At 36.7% G+C, this 13,174-nt stretch overlaps 1 pseudogene; it reads left to right on the top strand.

Moving 5' to 3' along the window:
• The window catches only part of LOC149037915 (uncharacterized), a 7,918-nt pseudogene extending 7,796 nt beyond the window's left edge, over positions 1–122 (top strand).
• Positions 123–13,174: the final 13,052 nt, after the last annotated feature.

Here is a 13,174-nt window from a genome sequence, read left to right as displayed (position 1 = left end):
ACACTAACCTCATAATATTAATTAATATTACCTTGTTTATTAATGAGACTTTGTAAGCTTTTGTCGAAAACAAAATCCTCTGCCGTGTACCGTTGAATATAGAATGTCACCATAGCCTTCTGACTTTTGAGGTTGTATTCAACAACAAAAGGAGTGTTTTTAGATAGAACAACGGCTGACCTGCCTTTGTAAACAGACGAAAGCTTTCCCTTTGATTTCGGTTGTTGACTGAAATGTCTTTTTCTAAGAACATCCTGGCCTTCGAATCTCGCCGGCGAAAACACTTTCTCCACTGCTTGCATACAAGATAGTGTCGAAGTAATTTTTGATTTTCTTTCATTAAATTTCACTTCTCCGCTACAGCCCCTGAACAAAACTGTTATGTGACGAAATATCTGCCACGGAATGAAGATGACAACTGGGCCTACCAATGATGTTGCTTTTGAGCGACTTAGTTTCGAAGCAATCTGTTCTCCAATTTCTAAAAGGTAGCCATCCACCAGTGGACCACAAAGCTCAAGTTTGTTGCCGCAAACCTCTTCCAGTCCGCTATTCATCTTCCCCATACCATAGTTTGGTCGTCTTTTTGCTCGCCTGACCGCCTTCATCCACTCCCGCTCAAAAGAAAACTTCAGCTCCAGTTCACTTGCGTTCCAAAATGTTTTTCCCCTCTGTGAAAAATCTGTTTGGCCTCTTAAATCGAACACGACTTCACTTAAATTTGCCGCTATATTGCTTTACGTTGGAATGCTAATGGCAATTACCGCAGACATTCACGCGCCCGCGCTTCCGGGAGGAAAAAACCTAGCAACGAACCACCGTGGTTTGTCATCGCAATCATGGTGTAGCTCTTAAAACGGCTTTCTTTGTTTCGCTACGGTTTTTTGGAACTGCTAGCAACACGGGATAATACTTCTTCCACCTGGCCAAGAAACAATTAAATCTTTTAATTCTTTATATTATCAACTCTAAAATCTTCCTTATATTATATATTTATACATTCACACCTTTCTTGAAATTTTTAGGACATGCTTTGCATAAATCAACTCCTTAAAAGTGTCCCTCTGGCTGATAAATTTCACTCAGGAACGCATTTTAAATAAGAGCTGATAAAACTTTTAAGGATGAAGATCACAAACCTCTCCATATATATATATATATATATATATATATATATATATATATATATATATATATATATATATATATATATGCATATGTGCATGCTCACTAGTTTATCTAGTTTGAGCACTCTGGCATGGCTTAGATGATACCACACGTGTGAGATCACTTGGGGTGGCTGTATAGCCTTACCTCCATCCTAACATCAGCACTGCACTGATGAGGCCCAGAAGGCCGAAACAGTACTGTCTGCAGTTAGTTATATATATATATATATATATATATATATATATATATATATATATATATATATATATATATATATATATATATATATATATATATATATATAACTAACTGCAGACAGTACTGTTTCGGCCTTCTGGGCCTCATCAGTGCAGTGCTGATGCTAGGATGAAGGTAAGGCTATGTAGCCACCCCAAGTGATCTCACACGTGTGGTATCATCTAAGTCATGCCAGAGTGCTCAAACTAGATAAACTAGTGAGCATGCATAATGCTAGCAGCAATGACTCATCCTAGTAGAGTGCTCAATTTGGACATGAAAGCGAAGCTTTGTATGCCAAAGAGCTATATCTAACTGCAGACAGTACTGTTTCGGCCTTCTGGGCCTCATCATATATATATATATATATATATATATATATATATATATATATATATATATATATATATATATATATATGAAGCGATTCACGAAACAGGCTTGTCGGGAAATGTAGTTACGTCCTTTTTTCCTCTCATAATAATTATTCTGCTCTGCTTCAACGTATTGAGCACTGTTCCACGCGAAAATCGACTCGCAAACTTCCTATATATATATATATATATATATATATATATATATATATATATATATATATATATATATATATAATAATAGAAAAAAATAGGAATTGGCCCGGAACGGTAAACCTAAATTGATTTTTAGGATATTTGTCGATCCGCAAAATGACGCTCCTGCTGAAAAATCGCGTTCAATAAAACATCACGAAAGTCTACTATCTTCAGCCAAATGAAAAACTACAAATCAATTGTAAGTATCCAGAGCACATTCTTTGCTTTCAGGCTTGCTCCAAACATCTATCGACTACGCGCCTACCAGCTGTGTACCTCCTCTTTGTAAAACTATAGAGAAGATGGAAGAAGAAATTATGAAAATTCAAATTATTTATTTCCTTCCTTCCTTCCATTCTGTCTTTTCAGTAGAACATCCGCCCTTATCACACTCTTAGAAAGCCATACCAATATTTATTGATTATTCCATCCTCCTTAATTTCTTTCAGGGTCATTCGAAGGGCAGCTTTTTGTGATCTTAAATTCTTTGGTTACATTGTCCTCGTATTATTAATTTAAAGTTCCTCTGGCGAACGCTGAGCAGCCAAAATTGATCGATTTATAGTCACGGATTGACAAAATGGATCGAAGTCATCGTTGAGTCTTTAAAGCTTTTAATACTGGATGGTGGATATGCCTATTAAAATGTCAACATATTGAAAGATTCTAAAAATTATTACTTTTTTTTTTTTTAATATGCATTTTTCTGTTTTTGAGGTACTCAGAAAAATATCGATTTGGGTTTTCTTGTGATCGGCAAATAAAGACCATTCATTGTAGTCACAACTATTTGGAATGAAGTTTGAATTCAAAATTTAAACTCAAATTATTTGACTAAGAGTCTCGCTTTTTTGCAAACATATGAGAAAATATCGTAAAAATTCCTTATTTCTCTTTTCTCCGCATGCAGTGACTACCGACCATCTGTTTTGAATTTCCCTTTAGAATGTTCCATGTGTGTCAATTATATCTTGTTTTTTCTTGCCGTTCATATTTTTATTTCTGACAAACGATCTCTCCCAAAAGAAAGTCATCTATTCTTACAAACTGCGACGGTCAATTTCCCGCATTTCTTAGACTACATGGAATGGACTTTAGCTTTAGGCAAGAAAACGAGCTGCGAGTTAGTGGAGGCCCTGCCATACAGTGCGTCGTAGGAAAGTCAAGGAGATAACATCTCTCGGCATCTGGGCGATAGGAATTCTGTCATTCAATTTTTCTTTTTGGCGACAGGGTTAGAATACTATATCATGGTACTGTGTATTTATACTACTTATTATTATTTATTAGCATAAATAGGCAATGTTTGTTTCAAAGCGTAACAAAGCCTCTCAACCAATTTAACGGCAGGGCTTCTTAAACTAATTGCATCTGAAAAGTAGGCTCAGTGATCAGTGACACTTCCTTCAGTTCCTCACAGAGGATTATAACATCTTTCTTCGTGAGCATGCGGTGTCTTAGACTGACCTCTCTTCTTATGGGAGATTTTGGTATTTTCACAAAAAGCGAACAAAGTTTACGTGAATTATTAATGAAAATTACGGAAACTGAAAAACCACGAGTTGTAACACCGCGAATATATTCTGACATCAGTAAAGGACAGTCCACGTTATATTTTAGTTTTTGATCACGTGATTCTGGAAACAATAAGTTTCTCAAATTAAACAATGCTGAACAATCTTAGCTAATGAGATTGAAATTCATTGTATAAAACCATAAAGTTTTGAAGAAAGCAATTTAACGGTGGAGATATGAAGCATTCGTTCCACGGAAAAAGTACGCTTAGTACTATACATGTAATAACAGAAAATTAAAACATCTCTCTTCGTGAGCGTGGAGCGTCATGACTTATCTTCTTATGCGAGACTCTGCATTTTAACAGAAAAAGTAACAGGTTACGGCCCTTTGAAAAACATGTACCTTAGAACATTTCGCTAGTGTCCAAAGATTTACGTGAAAGGTATCTCGACCACGAAACGCTTCTGTAGAAGTAGAATTCGAATCTAGCGCGATCTCTGAATCGTTCGTTCAACCTTCCTAAAAAAAGTCAAATTAATAGCTAAGGTAGATCATAGCCACCGGAAAACCACATAATGAAGCACCACGGTTTCCTTCAGCGAGGGACAGTCCACAACATAAATAAATGTCTGATTTTAGTTTTATGATCATCAATTTCTCAAATTGAACGATACTTAATAACATTAGTTAATGAGAATAACTTAAACGGTATAAAGCCACAGAGATTAACAAGTCACCGTAGAACGAATTCTTTTTCACTGAGGTGGCTATTGAATCGCGCCATAAGCCGCTTTAGTGAAGGGCTAACGCTCGAAACGAGACATAGCTACATCTTGCAAACACAAAGCTCGGAAAAACAGCTACTAGGCTTTGTCATCAGTAAAAGCCTTACCTCTCTACAATTATTATATAACTAAAGCTGATAAAAATCGAGTGACTAGAAAAGATTTTCAATCGCACTTACCGAGATGTTGACGATGCGGCTGATGTTTTAAAAATGAAACAACAAAATGAATGAATCACTTTTCCCAAACTTCCGAACTCCCGCTGTCACAATGTTTTGGGTATCCAAATCACTTGTGTTTTAGCTTATTCCCTTCCCTTCTCTGGGTTAATCGAAATGAAAACGAAAACTTTAATTATATCATTTTTATGTGCATGTATGCCGTTCTATAAAATGCTTATTGACCGAATACGGTGGGGCCGGACGAGAAAATATTTGGCTCTCGGTCATGAAGCAAGTAGCCTACGTGTAGCCGTACCCTCCCCCGCCAAGGTGAAACGGAGGCGAGGCAACGTCTACGCAAACCTGACGCCAATCGTGTTCCGTCACGTCACCCTTTTGCAGGAAAATATATAATGGTGTTTTATTGGTTAACCCCATTTGTCGATTCTTTCCTCAATTCTGATTGGTTCGAGTTGGTAATTAATTTTCATATTAACAAACAAGAATGTGAACAAAATGTTTTCACGGTCAACTTTTCAGATAACAGCGATCTACGACGAGGTTTTAAGGAGAGTTTGCGCGACGTTTAGGATAGAAACATTTCAAGGAGAACAGCAGAAAGCAATAGATATGTTTTTCGATGTCTCCGTTTCGTTACCAACTGGCTATGAAAAATCTTTATTGCATCAAATAGCGCTAGTGATCAGTCGCTTCTTCTCTCTTGAAGAAAGTGGTCACTATATTTATTGTGTCGTCCGTTAAAGCTATCACAGAAGACCAAGTGCACGATCTTAATGTACTTGGGCCAAGAGGATTGTCCGCCCTCAACTTTCGGTCTCTTTACGAACGGTGCTGCGAAGCTAAATTAAAGCTAATTGTTTCTTGCAGCGATTCTTTCGACTGAGTAAAGAGTCGCTCTTTCTTCACGTTTGCAACGTAACTATCTCTTGAAGAAATCTTTGAAATCCTTGAGATTCTGTGGCAAATGATCCAACTCTTTTCGACGGCCGTGGCACTATATACAAATGCAAGCAGAAACTGCAAGGACGTTGAAATCTAGTTTCGTGAGCGCAATGTTAATCAAACATCGTCCTCTTCTAACTCTACACCAAAAAAAACGATCATAATCTTTTCCTACATCCTTAAAGCAAAGTATAAATTTGAACCCGGACGCTAAATTGCAAATTTACCTGAAAAAATGGAAAATGATTACACTTACGCTAACACGTGTCACTTTGCAAAAAAAACATCATCAACTAACATTATTTTCCATAAATTAGAGTGACGGAACACGATTAGTGTAAGGTTTGCGTAGACGTTCCCTCGCTTCCGTTTCCCCATCGGGGGTGAGTACGGCTACTCGTAGGCTATGAAGCAAGGACCTCGTTGCCCTCGGTCCTTAGATCATGACCAAATTTTTTTTCCGTCCGGCCTCACCACTCAATCATTAAGTACACAATATTTCGGTTTTTTACATCACACATTTATTACTCCTGATGTAATTAAACATGAAATATGAAAAATTTTATTCTTTTTTTTTTCATAGGGAACTTCAGGCTTTAGTGTTTACCCCTTTGAAATATTTGATATTCACCACAAGATCTATCACAGTACAACCTAAGTAAGTTTCTCTCTTGCAACGATAAACTAGGGAAATGGACTGGACTACAATTACGTTGTAGGATCCGTGCATCTGCAAGGCACTCTCCTGAAAACTGCTAACGGCAATTTGCGCTCTTTAACATTTTTGTTTCCTCTTTTCCCCAGACAATTGCAAGAAACTTGCAACCAGAGAGCAGTAACACCGAGCAATAATTTGAATGATAACATTTCCTATGGCTGAGGATCTTCCTTGTCTTCGAAAAATAGCAAAACATTGCAAGCTTGACAACCTTGCTTCCCGTTTAATTTAGTATTGACGTCAACATTATCTGAATTCTCGAAATTCGAGCAAATTTCATTTTCCAAGGCTAAACGATCAAAGCCAAAAAACTCGCATTTGAGAATTATGGGCTCACTGTAATAGTATGAGGTTTTCAATGGGGTTATGGCTTTTACGGCTAAAGGTTGAAATGTTGGCCATGTTACGGCGACCGATTAACATAATTCTATGAGTTGTTACCAGATTATAATTTTCGAGGTTAAAATTTTATACGACTAACGGTTAAGTAATTTGACAATTTTTATGCTTAATGGTCAAATGTTTTTTGCGGTTTTATGGCTATAAGTTAACCCCATTGAGAACCTCACATAATGCTATATCAAAATAATGGTTATTTGAGTATGTGAAATGGAAAATGATCCAGCGGCGATGGGTAAAATCCAAACAGTAGCTGTAACGATACATGAACGCTTTAAAGTCGCTGTTTGTCTCTGTCTTATCCCCAAAAACAGAGCGAGAAGTCTGTCCACGCCTATGGCTGTCAACATCAACTGTGATGAAACTGAACATAATGCAAAGCTTGATATGAAGACTACGCCCCTTGAGTATCGACAAATATTCCAGTGTTCGTGAACCAAAGACATCTAACAAGTAGCGTGGAGAGGCTGGCTAACAAGACCAACAAAGAGAGTGGATGTTGCCAGACGACGATACAAGAGTTTGAACGGCGGATGAAACAAAAATTCCTTGTTTAGGGCAACGAGGAGGAATGAATTTCCCAAGAAATACTGTGATGGAGAGGAAAATGTTAACTGCTCAAAAAATGAATTGATTGTTGTCGTAACCCAACAAAAAAGGAGAGAGAGCATTGAAATACTTCATATGTTTCCGTCTGTGTTCCACCCTATGTGGAATTTGCCGTCGCAATCATTGTGCAGCTCTTAAAACGGTCTTCCTCCTTTCGTTACCATTTTTTAGGACCTGCTAGCAACGAGGAATAATTCTTCATCACAGAAACCACCGGCCCAAAAACAATTTAATCTTCTTTTTTTTTGTATGTACTATGAACATCAAAAGTTTCCTCAATACATCCTACTCTTTTTAAATTGATTGAACGAACTGTCCGTCGAGACTATTACGTGACAATACATATACAACTTTCTTGAAATTTGGAGGGTGTAACCTGCATCAATAAACCCCATAAGGTGTTCCTCTAAATAAATCTCATTGAAGATCGCATTTCAAATAAGAGTTCATAAAAAAATTTAAAGATACAAACCTCTGTCCGTTTAATATTTTAAAAAGTAAACCTCTGTAGATAAAGAAAAAGGAGGCATTGGTTCAAAACGGCATACTTAGATTGATTTTCAGGATACTTGTCGATCCGCAAAACTACGTTCTCGTGGAAAATTTGCCTTCAATAAAACATTGCAAAGGTCAATTGCAAGTATCCAGAGCGCATTCTTTGTTTTCTGACTTCCTCGACACATCTATCGACTAATCGCCTATCAGAGAAAGACATGATTTTTTTTTTCCTACAAAGCGCAAATTGTCTCCATCCGCAAAAATTAAACTCTCACAAATTGTTTATGTCACACGGAAACAATCTTGAAATAAATTGAAAACAGTCATAATTCCGAACACATCTAACTGACAACTGAAAATCGATGGCCGCAGATGTCAAGAAATTTGAAAAAAAAACTGTTTAACCTTTCGTTTCGTTGTTTGAAAACATCCCCCAAAATGTCAAAATATTGGAATAGTCAAGAAATTGTTACTATTATTATTATTATTATTATTATTATTATTATTATTATTATTTTAAATATGCATTTTTTAGTTTTTGCGTCACTCAGAAAAAAATTGTTTTGGTCTCTCAAGTGATCGGAAAATAGGGACCATTTATTGCAGTCAGAATTATCAAACATGAAAGTTTCATTCGAAATTTAAATGAGAAATATTTGACTTAAGGTCTCGCTTCTTTTAATATACATATAATGTAACATAATATATTACATATAATAACAAGAGAAAATATCCTATAATTAAATTCCGTATTTCTTTTCCTCCTGCAAAATAATATGGTGTGTACCGACCATTCGTTTCGAATTTTTCTTTTAATATATTTAATATGTGTCAATTCTATCTATTTTTTTCTTACCCTTCAAAGTTTCTTTCGGACAAACGATCTATCGTCAAAAGAAAGCCATCTATTGTTAGAAACTGCGACGATCAATTTCCCAACTACATATACAGTAGACTCCTTATTCTTTAGTCTCCCCGTTGTACTCTGTTAGCGACGACTGACCCTCTCCGTTCCGCATTGGAAACCATACGATCCCCCAAAATCAAAGGAACTACACTAAAGGTAAAAAATATAAAAGCAATTAAACCAACACACCGTTCATCCAATTTTTATCTTTATTAACTTTCCTAACTTCAAAAACATCTCCCATTCACTATTTACCCTTTCTCTTTCAAGGCTGAAACATATTTCCATCTATAACAGTTCGTTTCGTTCAGTTCTCATAAATCGTGCGCTTATAATCGGGAGTAGTTTAGCCTTCAATAGTGCGTTGCTATTATATGGCTTATTAGATCAAATTTAAAAACATAGAATGAGCAGAAGACAGTTTTAGGATTTGGCGAGAAAACAAGCAGCGAGTTCGCAGAGGCCTTGTCAAACAGAAAGCGCCTCTCGGCATCTGGGTTATGTTAATTCTCTCTTTCAATTTTTATTTTTTGCTGACGGGTGATATTGCCAAACAATGATACTGTGTTTTTTATCTGATATTTTATTAGTATAATTAGGCAAACACCAAAGCATCTAAACCACAGCAGATGCTGTAAATCGTGTTTGTTTCATTGGATGTTCTTTTCTCTTTCCCTTCAAATTACGCCTGATTAACGATTCCTAGAAAATATATCTAAGTTTTTGGAAAGCAAAGTGCTCGTCCGATTGTCTACTTTACTGATTGTCTTACTTCTTTGACTTTCCAGCAGAAAAGAAACGGGTTCAAAGTGGATTTAAAATATGTTAAAATTGTTGTTATTGCATCAATAACGACTACATGTGAAGAATAAGTTTTTCTATAAGTGAGCACAAGCAACACTATAACTTTTGGTACATAACAAACGGCTCACTTCCTTCCTGTATCTTGCCATGTTTAGTGCAGTTGTTAGGCTCGACTGTTGTTGAACATGATCTTGTATTTGAGCCTGATGATGCCTGAGAGTGCGAAATATGTTTGTGTACGAAGAGATTGAGATTACCGAGCATGAAAGTTGACTACAATACCATACCAAAAGCTTATTCGAGTATGCAAAAAGGAAAATGAGGCAGCGGCGACGGAAAAAATCCAAAAAGTAGCTGTAATTATACACGTGCGCTTTAAAGTTACTATTTGTCTGTATCTTATTGCTAACAACAGAGCGAGATTTCTGTCCATGCTTAAGGCCGTCAATGTCAACAAAGACACTCCACATAATGCATAGCTTGACATCCAATAAGTAGCAGCGAGAGGCTGAGTAACAAGACCAACCAAAAGATCAGTTGTTGCCAGACAACAATACAAGAGTTTGGACGGTGGATGAAGGTAAGATTCCTTGTTAAGGGCAGCAAGGATTATAAAATTCCCAAGAAATGCTGTGATGGAGAGGAAAATGTTAACTGCTGAGAAAGAAATCGATTGTTGTTGAATCCCAACTACCCAGGTGGGGGAACATGGCAATAATTCATGTGCTTCCGTCTGTGTTCCACCCTCTGTTAAGTTTGTCGTCGCAATCATGGTACAGCTCTTAAAACGGTTTTCCTCCTTTCGCTGTGGATTTTTGGAACTGCTGGCAACACGGACGAATACTTCTTCGCAGCAACCACCTAGCCATGAAACAATAAAATGCTATAATTCTTTATATTATCAGCTCTAAAAACTTCTCAATGCATCCTACTCGTCCTAAATTGGTTGAACGAACTGTCCGTCGAGGCAATTGGATATTTATACGCATACATCTATCTTGGAATTTCAGGGTATGATTTGTATCAATAAACCCCTTAAAAGGTGTCCCACTGGCTGATAAATTTCATTCAAGAACGCGCTTTAAATAAGAGCTGAAAAAAAATTTCAAGGATAAAGACATCTGTTAATATATGTTGTTTTTGAAAAAACCTCTTTATAGCTTAAAAAAAAAAAAATAGGAATTGGCACCAAACAGTATACGTAAATTGATTTTGAGGATATTTGTCGATCTGCAAAATGACATTACCACTGAAAAATCGCGTTCAATAAAATATTGCGAAAGTCTGTTATCTTCAGTTCAATGAGAAACTACAAAAGTGAAACAATTGCGAGTATCCAGAGCGCATTCTTTGTTTTCAAACATCTTGCTTACCTTCTCTTTGTAAAACTATAGAGAAGATGGAAGAAGGAAATAATAAAATTTGAATTGTTTCTTTCCTTCCTTCCTTCCTTTCTGTCTCTTCAGTTAAACATGCGCCCTCAGGCTGATGTTTCACTGATGAAACTGTCAGTCATGTAGAGACTTAAATTGTCTCCATCCACATAAAATAAACTCCAGCAAAATGTTCATGCCACACGAAAAACAGTCTTGAAATTAATTCAAAACAGTAATAATTCCGAGCGCATTTAAGTGACAGCTGAAAATTAATCCATGAGCGCAGAATTTCTCGTCTGTAAAAGCCGAAGTTGGAGCACACTGGTACTTGTAGTAATGTCAGACAACACGCAGCATGTGACTTTAAAATCACCTAAAATGAGCAATGATGATGATAAACAATCAAATTAGAAGAATAATGAATTTTTTGTGCCGTACAAAAGCCCTTTTTCCTGATTTTAGCTTATCTTTAAAGTAATAAACGACAGAAGAAAGAAACGCTACGATTTTCCCATCGATTTTTCGCCTACATGCACCTCTTTCAACGTGAAATGTTCCATTCCTACATAATTTAATATTTTGTCAAGTGATCGCCTTCAGCAAGAATTGTGTGACAGGTGTAGTTGAGAGAAACTTGTCACTGGCGCAGATTTTAAAAGGCATCCAAGACAAAAATACCGTGGTGCTCAAAATATTTTTTAATTTTTTTTCAGCGACGAAATGATAAATTATAAAGGGATTTCAAGATTAGTGTTGTAGCTTTCTGGCAAGGGGAGATATTTGAGCTCAAAGTTGTCAAATATTTGGATGAATCGCAAAGTCTAAAAACATGGTTGTTTATTTGCCTCTCTTGATTGACAAGTCGTAAATCAAATTGACTGATACTCACGGCAGACATTAACTATGATGTAAAAAATTGTGTGCAAACCCTAAGAGTAACTGGTTAAATACCATCACAGTGAGAGCTTCATACATTTTACCTATTTTTCTATTTTTAATTTTATCGATTTCCTTGGTGAAAACCCAGAGAAACCGGGGGTGGTCTTTCTCCCCCAGGAAAAAAACCAAAACAGAAACCAGTTTGTCATTAGAGATTTGGGGTAGCCCCTTTAAACTGGCAAAGTTTCATTGAAATCGGTGAGGTGGCATGTAGCACGACTCCCTGGTGCTCTCGTGGACACGCTCTTAAAATTAATCCATGCCCGTTGATGTCACGAAATTAAAAAATAAAAAATCTTTAACGTTTCGTTTCCCTATTTGAAGACATCCCTCTGTTGTTTTCTCTTCTTCTCGCATCTGAACAGAATTTATGAAAGGAACCATGACAAATGCACAATATTTCTTAACTAAACTAACACGCCATTAGAAAGCCGTTTCAATGTTTTTCATTATTCCATCCTTCCTAATTTCTCTCAGTTTCATTCGAACGGCAGCCGGTTATGATCCTTAATTCTTCACCTACATTGTATTCTCGTTTGAAAATTAAGGTTACTCGACTTAAGCTTTACTAAAGGTCTCGCTCCTTTTGCAAACATATAATAACACGAGAAAATGTCCTACATATTCCGTATTTCTCTGATTTTTGCGTGCAATGACTATCGACAATCCGTTCCGAATTAGCCTTTTAGATTATAACATAGCTAGTGAATTTGTCTAATCAAATTCAGTTGCGTAAGCGTGCTTTATATTCCTATTGTGCACGCTCATTACGTCAGCAAAGAAATCTCTCGAGAAAAAAAAAAAATTTCTCCGCGATTTTTTACTTTGCGATTTTACTATTTTACTTACAGGCACGGCCGATCTCATCCCGTTTCGCAGGGTTGACAATGCTATAAAACAATTGGTTCATACGTCAGCTGTGCGTTCATCGAGATATAAGGCACTTGGGAAGTTTGGAGAGCACTCAAGAAGCTAGATTAGCTCTCGGCTACGCCTCGAGCAACTCTTACGCATCTTTCGTGCTCTCGAAAGTGCCCGCGTGCTTCATATCTCGATGAACGCACGCTGACGTATGAACCAATTGTTAAATGTTCAATATATGTCAATTCTATTTTATTTTTTCTTGTCCTTCAAACCTTTCTTTCGGACAAACGATCTATCATTAAATAAAAGCCATCTTAGAAACCGCAAGGGTCAATTTCCCGCATTTTTTAGACCACATAAACAATAGAACCGTTATTCTTTGGCCCCCCCGTTGTACTCTGTTAGCGACGACTGACCCCCACAGTTCCGTATTGGAAATCATGCGATCCCCTAAAATTTTTCCTTAGATTCTACTATATTCTCTTACTTCTTAGAGTAAATTTTAAATTTTCACTCATCTCAAATCGGAGAGACATTTGTTTCCGAAAAGCATAAATGATATCCAATTGCATAACTAAAACTCCCACCGCAATCTTTGAATATTACACGGATATACCTCTGACATAAAAGTCAAAACCATTATAATTTCCGAAC

Source organism: Pocillopora damicornis, chromosome 11 (assembly GCF_964200805.1).
Source record: "Pocillopora damicornis chromosome 11, jaPocDami1.2, whole genome shotgun sequence".
Lineage (NCBI taxonomy): Eukaryota > Metazoa > Cnidaria > Anthozoa > Scleractinia > Pocilloporidae > Pocillopora > Pocillopora damicornis.
This window is presented reverse-complemented; position numbering and strand designations above follow the sequence as displayed.